The sequence below is a fragment of the Stenella coeruleoalba genome (genome assembly GCF_951394435.1).
Source record: "Stenella coeruleoalba genome assembly, chromosome: 9".
In the NCBI taxonomy this organism is placed as follows: Eukaryota; Metazoa; Chordata; class Mammalia; order Artiodactyla; family Delphinidae; genus Stenella; species Stenella coeruleoalba.
This window is the reverse complement of record NC_137155.1, coordinates 6,000,031-6,025,936: the sequence shown is the minus strand read 5'-3', so window position 1 is coordinate 6,025,936 and position 25,906 is coordinate 6,000,031. Positions and strand designations below refer to the sequence as shown.

The following is a 25,906-nucleotide window of genomic DNA, read 5'->3' as shown; positions in this document are numbered from 1 at the left end:
GGTCATAACCGTAATAGAAATAATTACAATTTTATATATATATAAAAAGTAGATACCTAGCACTTATTCTGTGACAAATCTACTTTCGGAGTCGCATCACTCACAATGGTTGTGGTAAGAGTATCTCCATTTTAAAAATGAGTGGACACAAGGCTACCTTCCCGAGTTCACATGGTTAGTGAACGAGAGCTGGCTTGAATCCATGGCCGGCCAATTTGAAGGCCATGGTGTTAATCATCATGGCTAAGTGCCAGAAGAGTTCTCAGCTCAGACAAGCATCTAAACAGAAGCTCTAGCCCGCAATCTGAAGAATTCCCACACCCCCCCCACACACTGAATACGCAAGTCTGCAGGGAGAAATCTTGTGGTCTGTGCAGTAGGCACTGCAGGGCACTGTGAAGACGACCACTCATTGGGATAGAACTCCAAAAGCAGTGTGCACTGTAAGTTAATAAATTAGAACTCCATTTACAATAGTTGACCCAGCACGTGTCCATTGCTAGCTGGCCTCCTGCCGAGAAAGATCATTTCATAAAGTTTTATTTTTTCATAAATACGTGCTTTTTCTAAGAGCCTACATCTAATGTCAAAATATTCTGAAGCAGCTGCTAAGCAGTAGGTTCAATAAATCTCTAATTTAAAGGGAGGGTAGAACTTTCTCTGTATTCAGTGTAAGTAAACAAAATACAATTTTCCAATTCTGCACAGAAAATGACTTTTCCCTGCTTCCATGGACCAAGTAGACAATTGATAAACACACAACTTACAGCCACTTTGTGTCTTAGCAAGAGCCGAGATTTAAACTCCAGTGCACGGAATGCACACGTGCTCTCATTCTGCCCCTGGAAGACAGGAAAGGTACACCGCTCTGAGTGCGCTGTTCATCCCCAGAAACGTGTTTACACAGAGAATGGTACGAAATGACAGAGGTCACTCAGCCGTTTGGCCTCTTCCTTTCTTTGGTAATGGGAGGCAGCAGGAGCCCAGGTTCTCACGAGCAGCTGCAGCAGCAGCGGGGCAATCCTCACTGGGGCTGGACAGACTAGAAGCAGATGTGGCACCAGCCCCCCCACGCAGTCCTGCGAGCTGGTCTCAGCGCATGTGCAGTGGGGGTTTCCTGAGCTAAGACGGCGGTGAGTCAAAACAAATAGGCATCTTTATTTCAACACATTAAACAAAAGTGCAGGACTTGACAGGGTAGCTGAGAGTCACGGTCACTCACTTGAAAATGTGGCTTTTTGAAGGTGAATTCAAACATCTGGAAATACTTTTAAAAATAAATCACTTCTGAACTGAAGCACTAAACGGCAATTTTTTGGCAAGTGGTGCATCAGGGTTACTGAGAAATGAACTCCTGGCAAACGACGAGCTTAATGCTCCCCTCATGAGATCAGCACATAATTCACTATATTCTTAGAATGATTTTGCTTGAACTGTTTCAAGAGTTCTGCCTGGCAGGAAATGAGTTTAGGGTGAAGTGGAGACACAGGCCCTGCAGCTTCTCAGAGCAGACATGTCAATTGGTACTCATATGTGTATCTGCGTGGAGTCATGAAGCTTTACAGGAAATTGTTTTCACATACGTGGTTACGAACCTTATTCCCACAGACCCACAGTGTCCAAATCTGTGAAAAACCATATCTGATGAGAGTAGAGAAACTCTACAAAGAGAAACAGGAAAACACTGAAATGGAATTAAACACAAACTTTTTTTATCTGAAAGAAAACAGAATAATTGTGTCAAGACCTCACAGGATGGAAACCTCCTCTTTGCAGTAAAAACAAAAAAAACAAAAAACAAACCTTCCTGTTTCGAACCTTCATTATGCTTCTTGTACTTCATTACGTTTCTGTACATATAGTCAATTCTGCAGTCATAATAGAAGGCACAATTTCTGCGTGTGTGTACAAAGAGGAAAAAACAATGAGAAATCACAAACATAATTATAATTACACTAACAGTGATAAAAATGAAATATATTAACCTCAGTATACCAGTGAAAAGGTACGAATGAACAAATGAACCAGGGCCCTGTAAGAGGTACTGAAACACATTTTATTAAGTTTATTTGTTTGTCTTTCATTTTGTGTATATATATTATTTTATTAATAGCTCTTTAGAAGACCTGAGGGAACCCTTTAGACTAACGTGTATTCTGGGACTTCCTCTGATCAACAAGAATTATAGGCGTTTTCCTGTCTGTGTAGGAGCGTTCCTCCAGGGATTCATGCTGTTGTTTTGGTAGCCTCACTTTGAATTGGTAAGAAAATATTTAAGATGGATAAGAACTCATTTTTTTAGGAAGAAGGAAACATTTCCCCAAACTTGGAAATAGCCATTGGGCATGTGTAAGGAAGTGAAATAATCTTTTACCACATGTGTATACCTGTAAGAGACGAAAATCGCAGTCTGTTCTTAGCAAAAGGCAGCAGGTGGGACCCCTCCATCACCTCTGAAGAAACATCTCACGCTCCAAATCATGTGTCCTCCGTGGTACCATATTCAACAGTAAGAACGTTAATTGGTATCAACCATAGACATGGTAATCTAACTTTAGAGAACACTGTATACTAATTTGTGTCCTTAAGAACATCTTTATTCTAAAATTCAGATATTATAGCAAGGATGTGAATAGGTTTGCTCCTCAGAATGGCTGGGATTTGAGATTTCACCCTTAAGTTCAGAGAATATTTGTCAAGCAGTGCTTTTACTCCATGAAGTTTCCTCATCTACCCCTGGCCTTTCAGCAAAGACCACTAAAACGGAGTCAAAAATCTATTTTAAGACATAAGAGAAAAAATGAGTTTGATATAGTCTCTTTCATTAAAATCTGAGTGTGTTATCTAATTTTATGGCTCTCAAACTTCAGTGTGCATCAGAATCACCTGGAAGGTTTGGTAAAACACAGGTTGCTGGGCCCCCTCAATGAGTAGAAGTTCTGATTCAGTGGCTATGGAGTGGAGCCCCCAAATCTGCATTTCTAACAAATTCCCAGGGCATCCTGAAGGGGCTTATCTGGGGACCAGGCTGTGAGAACCACTGAGCTAACTTAATCCTTTTTTTTAGCCTCTCTGGAAGGTAATGGAATAGTAAGTACATATCAGTGATCACAATGTTGTCTGTTTCATTTGTATTGACTGATTTCTTCTCTGTCGAGTTAACAGCTAATTCCTTGAAAATCTTCATCCATAGAAATATTAACTAGCACGTATCGAATGCTGAAACAAAGGGTATCAAAATTGCTCGAATTGAGTATTAAATTTAGCCAAGGCAAAAGAGACACCACAATACATTTATAATGCTCATTGCAAGGTTAAAAACATCTTGAAGGGAAAAAGCATTTTCCTGGCCATATTCTTTAGAAAACCACTGCCATATAAATTTCGTGTTCAACAAATATTTGAGTGCCTATTTTTTCTTTTTTTTTTTTTTGAGTGCCTATTTGTACCAAGTGCTGTTGTGGGTGAAGAAGGCCCAGGTCAACGTACAAAACAGGTGAAACTCCAGTCCTCTTGGATTTTTGTAAAGGGCGAGAGATGACAAACAAACAATAACATATAAAGAATGTCAGATGAGGATTAGTGCCATGGAGAAAAGTCACAAGAGAAGCAAAGGCACAGGTGAGGGTATTAGTTTCCAGGATGGTCGACACGTTGTCAGCAAGCAGGTGACATTTGAACAAGATCGTGAGGATTTGAGGGAGTGAAGCAAGTCACATCTAGAGGAACGGCATTTAGGACAGAGGAAGCAGCAACTGCAGACGCTTGAGGTAAGTACTGCAACACGAGGTATTTTCACTTGATGACCTTCCACACTAGGTACATGGCAAATCCTTACAGGGAGTGAAGAGTAAAACTCCCTATGAGGATTTGAATGGTACCGAGGTCACAGGAGTGAGGTGGCTGGAAAAGCCAGACAGAGAAGGGAGCCAAGTGAGCACAGTGAGCGAGACTGAGCTAGTCCCTGGGGCTCGGTCCCACTGGTGACCCATCCGCACAGAGCCTGTCTCCCTAGACCAGGGCTGGGCCTTCTCCCCCTGACCCCTGTCCCCAGGGGTTGGGGACCCTCCATGTCTGGGTTCTGTGAACAGACCTCCTCAGCTTCAGAGAGACACTGGTGTCAACAGGAGGTGGGACCGTGCCGCAGGTGTCCACCTCCAAAGGGAAGAGTCATTTGGAATTTCTGGTCCTTGAGATTTTCAACAAACAAACAAACAAATGACAGACAACGTGAATGCATAGTTGACGGTGTATTAGGACAATTCAGGAACACGGACGATCAGCCAATTACAGCTGAGTCAAAGGGTCATAAGGACACTCACAGGCAAGGCCATTTTAACTTTACACAAAGAAATTTGGAGTTTTTTTAAAAACCAAGAATGCTTTCTTGAAGTCAAACTTCTATGTTGCTGAACGTAGAGGAAACAATTTCACTTGAGAAGTTTTCCAAGAATCTCAGTAGGCTGTCAGTGTTGGACAGCATTATATTTTCTCCAACATCTCAGTACAAGACCCTTAAAAAATATACCTATTGGATTCTGTTTGCTAGTATTTTGTTGAGGATTTTTGCAACTATGTTCATCAGTGATATTGGCCTGTAGTTTTCTTTCTTTCTGACATCTTTGTCTGGTTTTGGTATCAGAGTGATGGTGGCCTTGTAGAATGAGTCTGGAAGTGTTCCTTCCTCTGCTATATTTTAGAAGAGTCTGAGAAGGATAGGTGTTAGCTCTTCTCTAAATGTTTGATAGAATTCGCCTGTGAAGCCATTTGGTCCTGGGCTTTTGTTGGAAGATTTTTAATCACAGTTTCAATTTCAGTGCTTGTGATTGGTCTGTTCATATTTTCTATTTCTTCCTGGTTCAGTCTCGGCAGGTTGTGAATTTCTAAGAATTTGTCCATTTCTTCCAGGTTGTCCATTTTATTGGCATAGAGTTGCTTGTAGTAATCTCTCATGATCTTTTGCATTTCTGCAGTGTCAGTTGTTACTTCTCCTTTTTCATTTCTAATTCTATTGATTTGAGTCTTCTCCCTTTTTTTCTTGATGAGTCTGGCTAATGGTTTATCAATTTTGTTTATCTTCTCAAAGAACAAACTTTTAGTTTTATTGATCTTTGCCATCATTTCCTTCATTTCTTTTTCATTTATTTCTGATCTGATTTTTATGATTTCTTTCCTTCTGCTAACTTTGGGTTTTTTTTGTTCTCCTTTCCCTAATTGCTTTAGGTGCCAGGTTAGGTTGTTTATTCAAGATGTTTCCTGTTTCTTAAGGTAGGATTGTATTGCTAAAAACTTCCCTCTTAGAACTGCTTTTGCTGCATCCCATAGGTTTTGGATTGTCATGTCTCCATTTTCATTTGTTTCTAGGTATTTTTTTATTTCCTCTTTGATTTCTTCAGTGATCACTTCATTATTAAGTAGTGTATTGTTTAGCCTCCATGCGTTTGCATTTTTTACAGATCTTTTCCAGTAATTGATATCTAGTCTCATAGCATTAAGATCATACACCATGATCAAGTGGGGTTTATTCCAGGAATGCAAGGATTCTTCAATATATGCAAATCAATCAATGTGATACACCATAATAACAAATTGAAGGAGAAAACCCATATGATCATCTCAATAGATGCAGAGAAAGCTTTTGACAAAATTCAACACCCATTTATGATAAAAACCCTGCAGAAAGTACGCATAGAGGGAACTTTCCTCAACATAATAAAGGCCATATATGACAAACCCACAGCCAACATCATCCTCAATGGTGAAAAACTGAAAGCATTTCCACTAAGATCAGGAACAAGACAAGGTTGCCCACTCTCACTACTCTTATTCAACATAGTTTTGGAAGTTTTAGCCACAGCAATCATAGAAGAAAAAGAAATAAAAGGAATCCAAATCAGAAAAGAAGAAGTAAAGCTGTCACTCTTTGCAGATGACATGATACTATACATAGAAAATCCCAAAGATGCTACCAGAAAACTACTAGATCTAATCAATGAATTTGGTAAAGTAGCAGGATACAAAATTAATGCACAGAAATCTCTGGCATTCCTATACACTAATGATGAAAAATCTGAAAGTGAAATTAAGAAAACACTCCCATTTACCATTGCAACAAAAAGAATAAAATATCTAGGAATAATCCTACCTAAGGAGACAAAAGACCTGTATGCAGAAAATTATAAGACACTGATGAAAGAAATTAAAGATGATACAAATAGATGGAGAGATAAACCATGTTCTTGGATTGGAAGAATCAACATTGTGAAAATGACTCTACTACCCAAAGCAATCTACAGATTCAATGCAATCCCTATCAAACTACCACTGGCAGTTTTCACAGAACTAGAACAAAAAATTTCACAATTTGTATGGAAACACAAAAGACCCCGAATAGCCAAAGCAATCCTGAGAACGAGAAATGGAGCTGGAGGAATCAGGCTCCCTGACTTCAGACTATACTACAAAGCTACAGTAATCAAGACAGCATGGTACTGGCACAAAAACAGAAATATAGATCAATGGAACAGGATAGAAAGCCCAGAGATAAACCCACGCACAAATGGTCACCTTATCTTTGATAAAGGAGGCAAGAATATATAGTGGAGAAAAGACAGCCTCTTCAATAAGTGGTGCTGGGAAAACTGGACAGGTACATATAAAAGTATGAGTTAGAACACTCCCTAACACCATACACAAAAATAAGCTCAAAATGGATTAAAGATCTAAATGTAAGGCAAGAAACTATCAAACTCTTAGAGGAAAACATAGGCAGAACACTCTATGACATAAATCACAGCAAGATCTTTTTTGACCCACCTCCTAGAGAAATGGAAATAAAAACAAAAATGAACAAATGGGACCTAATGAAACTTAAAAGCTTTTGCACAGCAAAGGAAACCATAAAAAAGACCAAAAGACAACCCTTGGAATGGGAGAAAATATTTGCAAATGAAGCAACTGACAAAGGATTAATCTCCAAAATTTACAAGCAGCTCATGCATCTCAATAACAAAAAAACAACCAACCCAATCCAAAAATGGGCAGAAGATCTAAATAGACATTTCTCCAAAGAAGATATACATATTGCCAACAAACACATGAAAGAATGCTCAACATCATTAATCATTAGATAAATGCAAATCAAAACTACAATGAGGTATCTCCTCACACCGGTCAGAATGGCCATCATCCAAAAATCTAGAAACAATAAATGCTGGAGAGGGTGTGGAGAAAAGGGAACACTCTTGCACTGCTGGTGGGAATATAAATTGATACAGCCACTATGGAGAACAGTATGGAGGTTCCTTAAAAAACTACAAATAGAACTACCATATGACCCAGCAATCCCACTACTGGGCATACACCCTGAGAAAACCATAATTCAAAAAGAGTCATGTACCAAAATATTCATTGCAGCTCTATTTACAATAGCCAGGAGATGGAAGCAACCTAAGTGTCCAACATTGGATGAATGGATAAAGAAGATGTGGCACATATATACAATGGAATATTACTCAGCCATAAGAAGAAACGAAATTGAGTTATTTGTAGTGAGATGGATGGACCTTGAGACTGTCATACAGAGTGAAGTGAGTCAGAAAGAGAAAAACAAATACCATATGCTAACACATATATATGGAATCTAAGAAAAAAAAAAAGACGGGAATAAAGACACAGACCTACTAGAGAATGGACTTGAGGATATGGGGAGACGGAAGTGTAAGCTGTGACAAAGTGAGAAAGTGGCATGGACATATATACACTACCAAACGTAAAATAGATAGCTAGTGGGAAGTAGCCGCATAGCACAGGGAGATCAGCTCGGTGCTTTGTGACCACCTAGAGGGGTGAGATGGGGAGGGTGGGAGGGTGGGAGACGCAAGAGGGAAGAGATATGGGAACGTATGTATAACTGATTCACTTTGTTATAAAGCAGAAACTAACACACCATTGTAAAGCAGTTATACTCCAATAGAGATGTTAAAAAAAAAAAAACAACAAACCTAAAGTAGTGGTCTGTGCCGCCGTGTTGGACGAGTTAGCTGCTATTTTAGGTTAGAAGACCCGACCCCGGGGCTCTGTCCTCACCCCTCTTCTGGTCTCTGTCTATAGTCACACGGTTGGTGACGTCTCTCCTGTGGAGCCACATGACTACCTATTTGACAGCTCCATGTGGGCGTCTAATGATCAGTGTCTCCAAAACTGAGACTCTGAACACCCCTCCCCAAGCCCACCCCACCCCCAGCCTTCCCAGTCTCGGATGCTGGCAAGCCCATCCGTTGCATGGTCCGGGGACCCCTCTCATTCTGTCACAGCCCACATCCAACCCACCAGCAAGGCCTGCTGGCCCTGCTTCCAATAACCCAGAATCTGCTCCCTTCTCAACACCCCTACAACTGCCAGGCCTACCCACAACGTTCAAAGAGAGGCTCACAAACATATTTCTCAATATTTTAAAGGTATAAAGCAAACCATTAAACTTAAGAAGTCTTCTTTCTTGAGAAATACATCTTCCAAAGGATGTGGAGGCCCAGAGTTTATAGAAGTCCGAGACTCCTTGGATCTCTGTGATAGAATGCCATCAGCTGAGGGTGGCAGCGGTAGCCCCAGCCCTGACCAGCTCCCCTCCCCACCCTGGCCCCGTGTGCACACACATGCACACATGCGGACACAGGTGGACATACACAGGCTCCACCCACACGCGGTCCCAACAGCTGCCCTGGCCACTAGCAGGCTCCCGGCATGCACGCCGCCTGCATGCTCTTCCTGTGTTATGGTTGCTATGGAAAAGTTTGTTTCTTTCATCTTATTTCACGTGTTCGGTTTGCTATACTTTATTGCTCTTTTCCTCCTCTTTTTTAATCTTTGAATAGATCAAAAGTTCTCTGCTATCCCTGAAAGTTATACATTCTTCTCTTATTCTTCTTACATTTACATCTGACTTTTTCAGAGTTTCGCTTATGCTTTTATTACCCTATCACTGTTTCAAGGTTATGATTATGTCTTTTCTCGGGATAACTGAAGAACTTCAGCATTCTCTCATGTGGTGGGTAAGAATCCAGGGATTTGGGTTTGGGGTGATAGATTTGTGCTTCTAGTCTTTGGAATGTGTGCATGTGTGTGTACCAAGTATTCTACACTGGGGGGTGTGAGCACCCCAAATTCCATGCCAGCCTATAAGCCCACGGAAGATTTTGTCAGTCCATAGGATGGGGTGCTGTCCAGCTTTGCCTGGGCACCAGCTCTCTGTACCCAGGGAGCAGCTCCTGCAAGAGGCCTGCTGCAGGTGAAGTGAGGGTCTGCAGGGGACACGGAAAAAACTCAAGTCCACTCCCTGCAGGACCTCTGCCTCTTCTACTCAGGGACCCCTTCTCTTCCCAAATTGGGATCCAACCACTTCTAGTTCCCACCTTATTTTATTGGCTTATTTTAGGAAAAGAGCAATGCTCTGAATTTATGAAGTGTTGTCTCTCTCTCCTGGGATCTGCAGAGTTGGGTTGTAGGGAAAGCGGTGGCTATATTACTTTCATATCTCTCCCACATGAACACTTTATAAAACAAATGTATGTGACCCACAGGGTACTGGGGATGAAACCATTAAGTAGCAATACCTTCAAACTACTCTGTCAGTGAGGGAGAATTTAATGTCACTATCCAAGAAGTATTACGACAATCTTGTCCTGAGAAATCTATTTCAAAATCAGACTTACTCAAAAGACATTAAAACGCCCACCCCCGCACCCCATCAGTTTGATGGAGAAGATGCAGGAAGGGGCACCCTTAGATGACAGACTGGACCTCAGCACAGCAAAACACAGATCCACTCGACCAGCAAATACGTGGACTCATTTTGCGGGAACACAACGCCTTCCTGGAGGTATTATTGATAAGGGTACTGATAAGGGCTACCCTAAATGGATGTCTGGGGAAGTATGTAGATATGCAAAGACTAAGGACTTTCTACAGATACTTCCCAAATGTTTCACTTTTCCCCACTAAGTCAAGAGTTAAAACAAGCAAACCTCCCAGGTCATACATCTGTCTGGAAGGGCAAGATCCTCCCACCTCTTGGAATCCTAACTTGGGAGGTCCAAGCAGCCCATCTTCAAGAAGGTTGTCTTCACAAAACCATTCAGCCCGGGTGTGTCATGCACCCTAATGCAGGGCCCAGCAGCGAGCATTTTGATTAAAGTGCAGAATTCCATGCAGCATTGGAAGGAATGGTGTTGAGATGAACAAAGTAGCTCTTTACTGTGAACACTGGAGGAAGGTGTGGACTCGTCTCTGCCAATTATAAGAGTGCAGAAAATAATACAGGAAACGTAAAGTCTGTTGCATAAATGAGAAAGCCTGTTTTTGTTGTGATTTGCTGTCATATTCAAATCACAGAGAGGAGTTTGTAGGAAGCGCTCCCAGCTGAGTGGGAGTGACCACTCTCAGGAGTGACCGTGTGTGTTGGGAGGCCCTCAGCTGGACACTGTGAGTGGGCATCTCGGGTGGGACACCACACACAGGGTCATGGAGCCCAGTCACACTGGCTCCCAAGCACCAACTGGTAAATACACAGGAATTCTGTGACTGGGTTGTTAAACTGTTTGTAGTTTGACATTGGCCATGATTGGAATATTTACACCACAGAAATCAGCAAATGCTACAAATCAGAGCTTCTTTTCTTTTTTACTCCCGAAAGCCCATGTTTTCACGTGAACCAATATCTTAGCAATAATGCCACGACATTTCTCCCTTAGAAAGAAATGAGCTGCAATGAATTTAAGTGAACAATAAGAAAAGTTTAGATATGGAAAGACAGCTTGCCTTTCGTCCTGCTGCTTCAAGAACTAAAAGTACACAGTTTAATATATTTTGTACTTACTGTACAAGATTAGATTCATTGACATATTGTAGTGAATTCTACTAATTCCACATTACTAAAGTCCACGATGTTTTATTATGAAACAGATCTACCCATTATCATATTTTAAATAGCATATTTTCATTTGATGATTCTCAACCACTTATTTAAAAAATGTTCATTTATACTACAGCAACAAACTCCAGGAGAAGAAATGTAAAAGTTAGAGCATTATTATGGGATGACCATATTTTTCAGGGGAGGTAAACGAAAGGGAATAAATACATCAAACTCATCACCTTCAGTTTATTCACCACACAATAAAATGCCATAAGAATTTTGGAAAGGTGCCTGGTAATGTTTTCAAGTCTACAGATGTGAGGATTCAGATCTTATATTGAACTGAATTATGAAATTGGATTATAATTGGATTATGAAAGATTCTGCATATTTTTATAGATTATTTCAAAATTATGGCAATAATTTTCAGCATAAATATTAACCAGCCAACGTTTGGTTTCCTACTATTTCAGAAGAACTTTCCATGAAACCTAATGTGTCTTCAAAGTCCATCCAGTGGAGAAGGAGCAGAAAGGCAGCAGACCCGAAAGCTGCTGATCTGAGTTAGCAGAGAAAGTTAGAAAGGCCTCCAGCAGCCTTGCACGAAGTGCTCGTCAGCCTCCTAGCAGCTCAGACTCAGCGAGGGGCAGGAGGCACCAACCCAATAGAGCATAAGGACAGGCTAGTAATTAGGGAAAGAACAAGGGATAGGGAAAGAACAAGGGAGTAACTCCTCAGTTAGCAGTTTCCCAGCTGAGATGAGAGTCAGTGAAAGACAGAAACCCGCTCCTCTGACTCATCTACAGCATTTTAAGGCCACAGCACTCACGCTACTGAATGCAAGTTGGATTTAGCATGGAGAGTAAACTGGGACACAAAAGCACATATAGGAGTTTTTCCCACTTATCATTTCACAAATTATCCTGGTCAGATAGACCTGGGCATCAAAAAGCCTACACTCAGAAGAAAGGTGCAGTCAAAATCACAAGGGAGTGAATAAAATAGATTTACTGACTTCGTAACATCAGGAATGGTCCTAGACCCAGATAAAGATGTAGAATAATTATCTGAGCAAGAAAGCTGCACACCTTAGACTAAGTGAAGGGCATCAGGACTCCAGTTACAATCCCAGGGCAGCTGCAAGAATTAGGTTAAGTGTTCAAGTAATTTTATTCCTGGCATAAATTTTTACATACTGAGTAATGTCTGAAAGAACATTCCAAATTTATTCTAGAAAAAAAAAGGAGTTTTGTTTAGGTGCAAGGAAAGTTGCAGTAAGGGACTGGAGAAAAAAGAGCAAACACAAATGTAAAAGAGATGTTCAGAAAAGCCTTCACGCTTGCACCTTATCCTGTGTGGACTGTCAGCTGAAGGTTACTGTGTTCTGTCTGCTGATGAGGAAACTTAGTCTGATCTCAACAGTTTTCTAATTCATATAAACTATTCCCAGTGTGCTAAGGCCACAGCACCCTATGATGGAGGCAAGTGATAGAGTTTATATTTAGTGCCAGACCTGCTGTGGGTTTTCTCTCTCTGCTTTTTCCATTTTCTGGGATATTTTAAAGGTAAGTTAGAAAGAACAAATAACATGCTGTTTCCTGCTCCAGATTACTCCCATGAAGTCCACTACAAATTTTATTTCTTAAGAAATAATGCCTGATTCAAAAGGGCTTGGAAGTGTATTTATATTCTGCACACAGTGTGACAGAGCAAGTAACACTGAAGTTGAGTCACAGTTTCAAGTGAGAAACTCTTAAGTCACACCACCCTAAGCTTCAAATGGTGTTAGGTTTACATACAGGAAGTTGAAGGGAGAATGGGGTTTTGCAGACGTTTTTTGATCATTTCTGTTCCAAGAGGAAACATATTTTTCTATGTCCTGATTGCAAACAACTGGGCTGAAAACTCAAAATGTACCATCCTCGTCTGCCCTAGAGATAAGATATCACCTGAGATGACGAGAAAGTGTTAATATTTCATCAACTCAACAAACTACTGTGGAGCATCTGTTTTGTGACTGTCATCCTGCCAGGTGCTAGAGTTACATAAAGAAAAGAAACATATTTACTCCTCCCAGGGACTTAGAGACTGCTGAAGAGACATCTGAAATAATTATTACAATATAGTCTGTGTTATTCCGGTACAGCCTGGAGAGTGCAATGCTCAAGGTGTGCACATAATGATGAGGTGTGTGTGTACTTACTTGACGTACCTTTTGCTCAACTGCAGAGAAGTCTAGGAGCCAAGGAATTAGACAAGAATAAAATCAATGATTTGATTACTCTTAACTGTGTCAATTCGGAGGGAAAATAATAGGAGAGGTTTTTAAAATTTCATAAGTCCGTATGCAAAAAGCATCCTGGGAATATAGAGGGAAACCCACGTGGTCTACAGAAGTTCTGGGGAGAATGTTCTGGAGAAATGATATTTCCATTAAGACTTAAAGTGGGAGTTTGCCAGAGAACTGAGGGGGAAAATGGTCACAGGGGCAAGATTAAAAAAATGTAAAGTTGTTTGAAATGGTCTGGCAAGTTGGGGATGACAAGCAGTTCTGCTGCTAGATCACAAAATGCAAGGTCTTGCCCAACAGCAGATGGCAGCCTCTGAAGGAGACAGGACCTGGAAGCCAACCAGGCCGGGGACCAATCCCACCTATGAGCCCATCCACAGTAGTCAGCCCAGCCACAACAGAAGGGCCAACCCAACCCACATAGGGTTGCACCTGTAGAGCAAATAGCTCTGGTGACCAGAGGTGAGTGTGCTGCTGGGCCCCACAGGACATCTCCTATATAAGACCACTTCTCCAAGGTCAGAAAACATAACTGACCTACACAATGTAAACTAATAAACACAGAGAATTAATCAAAATGAGGCTACAAAGGAATATGTTCCAAATGAAGGAACAAGATAAAACCCCAGAAGAGCTAAGTGAAATGGAGATAAACAGTCTACCCTCAAAAAAGTTCAAGGTAATGACCATGAAGATGTTCAATGAACTTGGGAGAAGAATGGATAAACGCAGTGAGAAGTTTACCAATGACTTAGAAAATATAAAGAAGAGCCAAACTGAGTGAAAGATACAATTACTGAAATAGAAAATATGCTAGAAGGAATTAACAGTAGATTAGATGATACAGAGGAACAGATGAGCAAACTGGAAGACAGAGTAGTGGAAATCACACAAGCCACACAGGAAACAGAAAAAAGGATTAAAAAAAAAACTAAGGACAGATTAAGAGACTTCTGGGACAACATTCAGCATACTAACATTCACATTATAGGGGTCCCAGAAGGAGAAGAGAGAGAGAAAGGGGCAGAGAGCATATTTTAAGACCTAATAGCTGAAAATGTCCCTAAACTGGGAAAGGAAACAGACATCCAGGTTCAGAAAGCACAGAGAGTCCCAAACAGTATCAATCCAAAGAGCACCACCCAAGACATATTGTAATTAAAATGATAAAAATTAAAGATAGAGAGAAAATATTAAAAGCAACAAAGGAAAAGTGACTAGTTACATGCAAGGGAACTCCCATAAGACTGTCAGCTGGCTTTTCAGCGAAACTTTGTAGGTCAGAAAGGAGTAGCATGATATATTTAAGTGATGAAAGGAAAAAACTTACAACTGAGAATACTCTACCCAGCAAGGTTATCATTCAGATTTGAAGGAGAGATAAAGAGTTTTACAGACAAGCAAAAGGTAAAAGAAACTGGCTTTACAAGGAATGTTAAAGGAACTTCTCTAAGTGAAAAAGACAAGACCACAACTAAAATATGAACATTATAAGGGGAAAAATCTCATTGGTAAAGGCAAATATATGGTAAAGGTAGTAGATCAAACACTTATAAAGCTAGTAGGAAGGTTAAAAAAAAAGTAGTAAAATCATCTATATCCACAATACAAAACAAAATAACACAACACAAAACAGAATAATACAAAACAAAAATATGTAAATATGATGTCCAAAACATTATTTTGGGTGGGGAGTAAAGATGTAGGGTAGTTAAAATGCATTTGAAATTAAGAGATCAGCACTTAAAATAACTATATATATATATATATATATATATATTTTTTTTTTACAGATTGTTATACATAAACCTCCTGGCAACTACAAACCAAAAATCTGTAATAGATACACACACAAAAAAGAGAAAAGGATCCAAACATAACACTAAAGATAGTTATCAAATCACAAGGGAAGAGAGCAAAAGAAGAAAGGAGCAGTGACCAAAAAAGTCTATAAAAACAACCCCAAAATAACTTTAAAAAATGGCAATTGGGCTTCCCTGATGGTGCAGTGGTTGAGAGTCCACCTGCCGATGCAGGGGACACAGGTTCGTGCCCCAGTCCGGCAAGATCCCACATGCTGCAGAGCGGCTGGGCCCGTGAGCCATGGCCGCTGAGCCTGCGCATCCGGAGCCTGTGCTCCACAGCGGGAGAGGCCACAGAAGTGAGAGGCCCACATACCACACACACACACACAGAAAAATGGCAATAAGTACATACCCATTAATAATTACTTTAAATGTAGACAAACTAAATGCTTCAATCAAAAGACACAGACTGGCTGAATGGATACAAAAACAAGACCCATATATATGCTGCCTACAAGGGATTCACTTCACATCTAAAGACACACACAGACTGAAAGTGAGGGGATGGAAAAAGTTATTTCATGCAAATGGAAATGAAAAAAAAGCTGTAGTGGCAATACTTATATCAGACAAAATAGACTTTAAAATAAAGACTGTTACAGGAGACAAAGAAGGACATTACATAATGATTGAGGGATCAATCCAAGAAGAATATATAACAATTGTGTGTGTGTATATATATATATACACACACACACACACACACACACACACACACACACACACACACACACACACAACATAAAAGCGCCTAAATACTAACACAAAGAAAGAAATTGACAGTAACCCAATAATAGTAAGGGGACTTTAACACCTCAATTACATCAATGGACAGATGGTCCAGATAGAATATCAGTAAGGAAACAGTGGCTTAAAAGGACACATTAGATCAGATGGACTTTATAAATACATATAGAACATTACATCCCAAAGCAGCAGAATACACATTCTTTTCAAGTGCACATGGAATATTCTCCAGGACAGATCACATACTAGGATGCAAAACAAGTCTCAAATTTAAGAAGACTGAACTCATATCAAGCATCTTTTCTGACCACAATGCTATGAGACTGGAAATCAACTATAAGAAAAAACCTGCAAAAAAAAAAAAAAAACCAAACAAACAAACAAAAACTCATGGAGCATAAACGAGATGCTACTAAATAGTCAATACATCACTGAGGATCAAAGAGGAAATTAAAAAACACCTATAGACAAATAAAAATGAAAACACAACTATCCAAAATCTACGGTATGCCGTAAAATTATTTCTAAAATGAACGTTTATAGTGACACAGGACTACCTCAGGAAACAAGAAAAATGTCAAATAAACAACTTAGCCTTACACCTAAAGGAACTAGAAAGAGAAGAACAAACAAAAAACAAAAGTTAGTAGAAGAAGAAACAAAGATCAGAGCAGAAATAAATGAAATACAGACTAAAGCAAAATAGAAAAGATCAATGAAATTAAGAGCTAGTTCTTTGAAAAGATAAATGAAATTGATAACCCTTAGTTAGACTCATCAAGAAAAAAAGAGAGGTCCCAAATCAATAAAATCAGAAATGAAAAGGGAGAAGGTACAACAAACACCACAGAAATACAAAAGGATCAGAAGATTACTATGAACAACTGTATGCCAATAAAATGGACAATCTAGAAGAACTGAACAAATTCCTAGAAATATACAATATCCCAAGACTGAATCAGGAATAAATAAAAAATATGACCAGTAAAGAAATTGACTCAGCAATTAAAAACTCCCAAGAAACAAAAGTCCAGGACCAGACAGCTTCACAGATGAATTCTACCAAATATTTAAAGAATTAATGCCTATCCTTCTCAAACTATCCCACCAAATTGAAGACGTCTGTACTCATTCTAGGAGGTCAGCATCACCCTGATACCATAACCAGACAAAGACACTACAATAAAAGAAAATTACAGTCCAGTATCACTGATGAACATAGATACAAAAATCCTCAACAAAATATTAGCAAACTGAATTCAACAATACTGTAAAAGGGTCATACACCATGATTAAGTGTGATTTATCCTATGGATGCACGGAAGTTTCAATATTCACAAATCAGTGTGATACACCATAGTAACAAATGAAAGAATAAAAATCATATGATCATCTCAATAGATGAAGAAAAAGCTTTTGACAAAATTCAACATGCATTTATGATAAAAGCTCTCAACAAAGTGGGTATAGAAGAACATACCTCAACATAATAAAGGCCAAATATGACAAACCTACAGCCAACACCATACTCAATGGTGGAAAGCTGAAAGCATTTCCTCTAAGGTCAGGAACAAAACAAGGATGCCTCCTCTGGCCACCTTTATTCAACATAGTATTGGTAGTCCTAGACACAGCAGTCAGACAAGAAAAAGAAATAAAAGGAATCCAAATTGGAAAGGAAGAAGTAAAACTGTCACTATTTGCAGATGACGTGATAATATACATAGAAAATCCTAAAGACGTCACCCCAGAACTATTAGAAATACAATTGCATCTAAAAGAATAAAATACCTAGGAATACATCTAATTAAGTAGGTAAGAAACCCGTATTCAGAAAACCATAAGATGCTGATGAAAGAAACTAAAGACAACACAAACAAGTAGCTTTCTACTTGTCATGGATTGGAAGAATTAATATTGTTAAAATGACCATACTACCTAAGGCAAACTATAGATTCAATGCTATCCCTATCAAAACACCAATGGCATTTTTCACAGAACTAGAACAAATACTTTTAAAATTTGTAAGAAAACACAGAAGACTTTGAATAGCTAAAACAATCTTTTTTTTTTTTTTTTTTTTGTGGTACGTGGGTCTCTCACTGTTGTGGCCTCTCCCACTGCGGAGCACAGGCTCTGGACGTGCAGGCTTAGTGGCCATGGCTCACGGGCCCAGCCACTCCGTGTCATGTGGGATCTTCCCGGACTGGGGCACGAACCCGTGTCCCCTGCATTGGCAGGCAGACTCTCAACCACTGTGCCACCAGGGGAGCCCCAAAACAATCTTGAGAAAGAAGAACAAAGCTGGAAGTGCCATGCTTCCTGATTTCAAACTATACTACAAAGCTATAGTAATCAAAACAGTATGATTCTGGCACAAAAAAACCAGACAAATAGATCAGTGGAACAGAACAGAGAGTACCGAAATGAACCCACACTTTTATGGCCAATTAATCTATGACAAAGGAGGCATGAATACACAATGCAGAAAATAAAGTCTCTTTGATAAATGATGTTGGAAAAACTGGACAGCTACATGCAAAAGAATCAAACTGGACTGCTTACTCACACTGCACACAAAAATAAACTCAAAATATATTAAAGACTTAAATGGAAGGCCTGAAACCATAAAACTCCCAGAAGAAAGCATAGGCAATATACTCTTTGATGTCAGTCTTAGCAATATGTTTTTGGAATATCTCCCCTCAGGCAAACAAAAACAAAAAGAAACAAGACTACATCAAACCAGAAAGCTTTTTCACAGAGAAGGAAACTATCAACAAAAGGAGGCCACTACTGAATGGCAGGATGACATATCTGTTAAGGGATTAACATCAAAAATATGCAAAGAACTCATACAACTCACCTTCAGAAAAAAAATAAAAACCTGATTAATAAATGGGCAGAGGACCTGAATGGACATTCGCCCAAACAAGATATACAGATGGCCAATAGACACAAAGAAAGATGTACAACATCACTAATCATTAGGGAAATGAAAATCAAAACCACAATGAGGTATTACCTTATACCTCAGAATGGCTATTATCAAAAAGACAACAAATAAAAAGTGTTGGCAAGGATGGGGAAAAAAGGGAACTCTCATGCACTGTTGGTGGGAATGTAAATTGGTGCAGCCACTATGGAGAACAGTATGGAGCTTCCTCAAAAAATTAAAAATAAAACTAACATACAATCTACCAATCCCACTTCTGGGTATTTTTCCAAAGAAAAGGAAACACTAACTGGAAAATATATATGCACCCCTATGTTCATTGCAGCATTACTCACAAAGTACAGAAGTAACCTAAGTGCCCATAAATAGATGAATGGATAAAGAAGATGTGAGATATATATATATATATATAGGTATATATATAATGGACTATTATTCAGCCATAAAAAAGAATGAAATCTTGCCATTTACAACAACATGGATGAACCTACAGGGTATTATACTAAGTGAAATAATAAGTCAGAGAAAGACAAATACATATGGTTGCACTTATATGTGGAATCTAAAAAACAAAACAAATGAACAAACATAAAACAGAAAGTCATCAATACGAAAAAAAACAGGTGGTTTCTAGAGGGGAGGGAAGTAGCTAAGGGCAGAGCCTTTATTGTAGGGACTTTATTATCTGATCTTAAAGAAAATGTGAAAATATGCACAGATGTAGATATACAAAGTTAGGGGACAGACATTTGAAAGTAATCATGCCTCTTGTTCTCAACTTCCTTTAAGAGGTAGGATGGAAAGTAACCTGCTAAAGTTGATAAGGGCTGTTGAGAAGGAGACTTAAGGAGAATAAATGCAAAGGAAAAGTTCCTGAAGGAAATTAAGTGTTACTCCAGTGAACACGTGACTCATAAGAAAGCAAAACAGCCTTACTGCTGATATGGAGAAAGTTTTAGTGGTCTGGATATAAGAAAAAAACCAGCCACAACATTCCCTCAATCCAAAGGCTAATCCAGAGCGAGGCCCCAACTCTCTCTTTGATTCTATGAAGGCTGAGCGAGGTGAGGAAGCTGCAGAAGAAAAGAAGAAAAGTCAGAAGCTAGCAGAGTTTGGTTCATGAAGTTTAAGGAGAGAAGCCAACTCCATAACATGAAAGTGCAAGATGAAGCAGCAAGTGCTGATGTAGAAGCTGCAGCAGGTAATCCAGAAGATCTAGCTCAGATAATTCATGAAGGTGGCTACACAAAACAACAGATTTCCACTGTAGACAAACAGCCTCATATTGAAAGAAGATGCCATCTAGGACGTTCATAGTTAGAGAGGAGAAGTCAATGCCTGGCTTCAAAGGACAGGCCAACTGTCTTGTTAGGGGCTAATGCAGTTGGTGACTTTAAGTTGAAGCCAATGATCCTTTACCATTCCTAAAATCCTAGGGTCCTTAAGGATTATGTACTCTGCCTGTGCTCTATAAATGGAACAACAAAGCCTGGATGACAGCACACCTGTTTACAACAAGGTTTACTGAATATTTTAAACCCACTGTTGAGACCTACTGCTCAGAAAAAAAGATTCTTTTCAAAATATTGCTGCATTGACAATGCACCTGGTCACCCAAGAGCTCTGATGGAGATGTATAATGAGATTAATTTTGTTTTCATGCCTGCTAACACAACATCCATTCTGTAGCCTATGGATCAAGGATTAATTTTGACCTTCAAGTCTTATTAGTTAAGAAATGCACTTTGTTAGGCTATAGCTGCCATAGACAGTGAATCTTCTGATGGACCTGGACAAAGTCAACTGAAAACGTCTGGAAAGGATTTACTATTCTAGAGGCCATGAAGAATATTAGTGATTCATGAGAAGAGGTCAAAATATCAACATTAACAGGAGTTTGGAATAAGTTGATTCCAACCCTCATGGATGATTTTGAGGGGCTCAAGACCTCAGTGGAGGAAGTAACTGCAGATGTGGTGGCAACAGCAAGAGGAATAGAATTAGAAGTGGAGCCTGAAGGAATGGTGACTGAATTGCTGCCATCTCATGATAAAACATTAATGGATGAGGAGTTGCTTCTTATGTACGAACAAAGAGAGTGGTTTCTTGAGATGGAATCTACTCCTGGTGAAATGCTGTGAAGATTGTTGAAATGACAACAAAGGATTTAGAATATTGCATAAACTTAGTTGATAAATCAGTGGCAGGGTTTGAGAGAATTGGCTCCAATTTTGAAAGAAGTTCTACTGTCAATAAAATGCTCTCAAACAGCATTGAGTGCTACAGAGAAATTATTCATGAAAGGAAGAGTCAATCGACGCAGCAAACTTCATTGTTGTCTTGTTTTAAGAAATGGCCACGGCCACCCCAGCCTTCAGCATCCACCATCCTGATCAGTCAGCAGCCACCAACACCAAGGCAAGACCCTCCACCAGCACAAACATTATGCCTCGCCAAAGGCTCAGATGATGGTTAGCATTTTTAAGCAATAAAGTATTTTTTAAGATATGTTCGTTGTTTTTTTTAAGCATAATGCTATTTCACACTTAATCGACTTCAGTATAGCATAAAAATAACTTTAATACACACTAGGACTTGCCTTATTGCAATACTCACTCTACTGCAGTGGTCTGGAACCGAACTCACAATATCTCTGAGGTATGTCTGTACTCAGTCGCTCAGATTTGGAATAGAGAGGACAGATTTGAGCATGGATACACGACTAAATTCTACCAGGCAGGTGTTGAGTGAAGACAGGAGTGGGAACCAAGAGTGCTGTTGGATCTAGTGTGAATGAAGGAGGAGGGGGCAGGCCAGGCCTATGAGCCTTGGGAAACAGAGATTTAAGATATCTCTAGGAAGCTGAAGCCCTGGAAACTGAAGGAATAAAACCTAGTATTTCAGAGGTTGACTAGTTCATAGTGATAAGTTACAGTGTGTGGCCATGAAAGTAAAGAAAAAAGGGGATAGTGGTTATTGGAGTTGAGAATTATTCAAAAGAAAACGCTTATTTTCCTCCCTCTCCTGCTCACATGAGAAGGGACAGAACCCCTCCTTCACCCCCTGGTAGTGAACAGGAGTAGGGTGAACATTTTGGTCCCTTTCCCTTTTCCTTACTCACTGCTCTCTTTGGGAGGAGGAATCTTATTTGATCACTGAGCTCAATGGAAGCTAGGTTCACTGGTCCATATTTCCAGGGGCCGCCTTGCTGTCTTGTGATGTGGGTGACACTGGCCCATGTTCTCTGCTTCGTGCTCCCTCGTGCTAGGTGACAGCGCCTGCGCTTGGGTGAATAGTCAAGACTGTGTTCATGCCAAGGTCTGCACTTGTGGGGGAAGACAGAAGCCACAATTTAACCTCAGTTCCAAACTGCACTCTCCCCCTCCCACACCCCAAGTCTTAGTCATAACAGAACAAACATATCTTGACTCCTTATTGTTTAGAAACTCCTGCTGGGAAGGGAATGAATGACTTATGTTCCCTACGTTTTAGTAAGGAGGTCAAGGCATTTTGAGGCTAGGATCTGGATAGGTTATCCATCTGAGTGGTGGTGGGTACTGATAACCCAGAGTGATGGCAGGACTTTGGGAGGAAAAAAAAAAAAAACTTGGAGCCAGATACCAGATTTTCTATAAATGCAGCAGAATTACTAGACATCTGATAAATGGTAGAAATGAGGTGGGGCAAATATGTTGGTTGTGAGGGGCAAGACCCTCAAAGGAGCAAAAGTATCTATGAGAATGGGCAGTAAATGACCTTAAGGTGACACTGGGGATGAAAAGGAATGTTGGCCTCACCTTTTGGCTCTGAGTGTGGGAGGATGAGCAGCCTCTATTCGAGTTGGCTGCTAGGGACTCTTCATCCTCAGGAGAGAGGCGGGTTTCAGGGAAGGCCAGAGGGTGTCACTTCTGCAAAGAGTTTCATGATGCAGAAGAGTTTGTTTACCACATTTGTGGTTCCAGAGGGAAGAGTGAAAAATTCAGAATTATAAATTCTTACCATTTTTATATCCTTGAGAGCAGAGGGTGTGAATTTTTATTGTATTCCCACTGCTGAATAGAGTACCAGACATATAGTAGGCACTAGTGAATATCTGCAGGATGAATGGATGAATGAGTGAGCCTATGAATGAAGAGCGATAAGGCAATCAGACTACAAATAGAGGAGGTGACTACAGGTTTAGACTAAGAAAGGAGACCTAAGACATGTGACACTAAAGACACTAAGAAATGTGAAGCACGGTCGGGATTAATTTGGCTCAATGTATTAAGCACAATTGAATTAGAACTGTCTTGGTGTGAGTCAGGAGAGGCCCATGGAAAGTGACTTTCTCTGCAGGTGGTGAGCACAGGCTCAGCTCTGGGGTGGCTGAAGGTTCCAAGCTCCCTTGAAAGTAAGAGGAATCCCAGGGCTCCAGCCTCTGTTCTAGGAGTCACACTGGGGAAGGGCTGGCCAGTAAATAAAGGCCTAAAGCAAAGGTGAATCAGAGACCATATCCCAGACAAAGGGAGGCTGTGTATGTAGCAATGTAGAGCATCAAGCCCAAAGAAGTTGAAACAGGAATTTTAAGTAAAGGAAGGCAAAACTGGAATCAGTGGTTTGAGGAGCCAGGAGAGTTTCCCTTGACCAGCACCCCTTTTTTACAGGTCAAGAGGAAGTGGGACTGCTGGTCTTCAGATCACTGCTTTCCCAGTAGACTGAGTCCTGGTCAGGCATTTCATTGTTAGGGTCCACACCCCCAGAATACAATACAGTACTCCCCACTCCACTGACACTACAGTAAGGATGTGTTGCAGGAAAGGAGGAGGGTTACTAAAGTTAGACAAGCCCCCAGATGTGAGAGTCTCATTACCTGAAGAGCCCCTAGAAGTTGCCCAGCTGATGTGAGAGGTGGTATGTCAATGCCTGGAGAAGAGCCAGAAGGCATGTCTAGGTCCAGAGGCCAGTCAGCACGATGCCTGTGCTGTTCCTTTCCAGGTGGGTCGTACGAGGGAAGCCATACTCAGTGGACTGGTGTGAGAGGTGCTAGAGCGTGGGGCTTTTGTTTGAGCAGGAGAGTGGGAGCCAGAGCTGGAAGGAATGGAGCGTTCCAGGTAGAAGGATTGGAGAGCTGCGTCTGAGTTATGATGTGGTAAGAGAGATGGAGAAATGGCAGCACGGGGGCTCTTTAGGTGACCGAGTGGTAAATCCCACTGGATTTGGGGCAAGAGACACTAAGTGACCTTGAAGAGAAGGAAAACAAATGTACGATTAGGAAATAGGTATCCAGGGGCAGAAGGTCTTGTTGGCACATGGTTCAGAAAAGACTGAAGAAGTGGATAAGAAGTAGGAGAAATAGCTCAGTAGGCCAAGCACTCGCCTTGGGAAAGGATTCTACCACTGTTGCTATCAGAAAGAGGCGTGGTTATACAAGGTGAGTGGACTGAAGATAAAATGAGAATAGCTATTTCACAGGAAGCTGTAGAAAATCCAGGGCAAAAGCTGGTCCCTTGAAATTAATCAAGGGGTTCTAAATTAAAATTTTGCCTTGGAATAATGCAAAACAACATACGGAAGCAAAATTGTTTGAAAAAAATGGGTGTAAAAACAGAAAATAAGACTGAACGTTATGATCCATCTTCAACCACTTGAATGTTTTTGGTCAATGGTGTTTATGTATGAGGTGGAACTAGGCAGAGGCATGACAGAATGTGTTAGGATTAGAATCCTCTTGCCTCCATAGCGGTATACTTTTTAATGGGCTGGGTTCATTGAAAATATTTCCTTCCTTCTTATTTGAATTCCACCTTTCAACTTAGGCAGTTTTTCCATAGTTTATTCATAGCTAAAAACTTTTTTTTTTCATTTTCACCAAGAATTTTATTGAACAAGTTATTTTACCCTTTTGTTCCACTACCTTCTGCCAGTTTTCAGGCAACTTCATAATTCCATCGTCCCAAAACTTTTTACCTTTTTTGAGCAAAGAACTGGTCTAGGTCATAGCTAAAAACTTTTATCTATGATTGTTTCTTCTTTTATTTGGGGTTATCTTCCAAGTACTAAGTTGCCTGATACACAAACAACAATTCCATTCTATTTGGCCACCAAAAATGTTCTGAAAAAGTGGTGAATCTGCGCAACCAGACAGAACCTAATTAAGAATATAAAATGTCTTCTAGCCACTTATCCTATAATATTGTGATGTAATTCAAGCCATTTCTTGTTTTATGAGCTATGGTTATACAACACGTAACAGTCTACCCCTCCTACGAGAGAAATTCAAGATCACTTCCTTGAGGTCAGCGACTCCTCTTGCTTTTTGGTTCTTAAATTGAAGGCTGAGTAAAGTTCAGAGCTGCCGTCATAAGGGAAGAAAGTAAACCAAGTTCAGAGTTCAGTGACTGAGGAAATAGTCCAGATTCTACCGAGTTCAGATTCCTTTCCACAGCCTTCCAGTCTAAAGTGCTGACTTTCGCCCTTGTATGTGAGAAAAAGGCCTGGGCCTGGGAAACCTTCTCCTCTGGAAACATCCCCCCAACACCTTGTGCTAAGTCAGGGATTCATGGAAGGGTAGACATTTCGTAAATGCGAATGCCTTGCCAGTAAGTCTAAACCTGCAGTTACCACCTCAACGTGAACAAATCGATTAGAAGTATGAGCGTTCTTTCTTCCTAACAACTGCTTGAGATCCGTGGGCTCAGGGAAAGGAGACCCAAGCAGAGCAGTAACCAACCTGCGTGGCTGAGAGGAGGCTTCCGTCATGGAGGGCAGCACCCACCCCTGGGGCGGGGGGCGAAGAGGAAGTGATGGGGAAGCAGGACAGGGGCGCAGGATGCTGGGGAGGAGGTGCCGCACACATGCTTTCCTGTAATTTGCAATCCTGCTCCGAGGGCCCCGTTGGCCACATGTCATAGTACAGGTGTGACTTAATATGGGAATTCGTCATTTTTCTATTGGTGTAGTCCTACAATCCATTGTTTTTAAGAAAGTGATTTTGGACCTATGTGAGAACAAAGCTGAATTATCGGGAGCTAAAATCGCATTGAACACTTTGGTGTGCAGTGGCCTCAGAGGCCTGTGTGCCTGCCTTGCGAAGTGTTCTCGAGCCCCCCCTCCATGAACCCCTGACTTTACATGGGACAAGGCACGCTGCACAT

General features: G+C 40.5%; 1 long non-coding RNA gene across 2 annotated transcripts in view; it reads right to left on the bottom strand.

Annotated features, from left to right (window-relative positions):
• Nucleotides 1-326: 326 nt before the first annotated feature.
• The window catches only part of LOC307191382, a 70,527-nt gene continuing 44,947 nt past the window's right edge, over nucleotides 327-25,906 (bottom strand). For both annotated transcript variants that reach the window (XR_013829738.1, XR_013829739.1), the window contains one exon: nucleotides 327-842. This is a non-coding gene — a long non-coding RNA (uncharacterized lncRNA). The remainder of the gene's footprint in view (nucleotides 843-25,906) is intronic.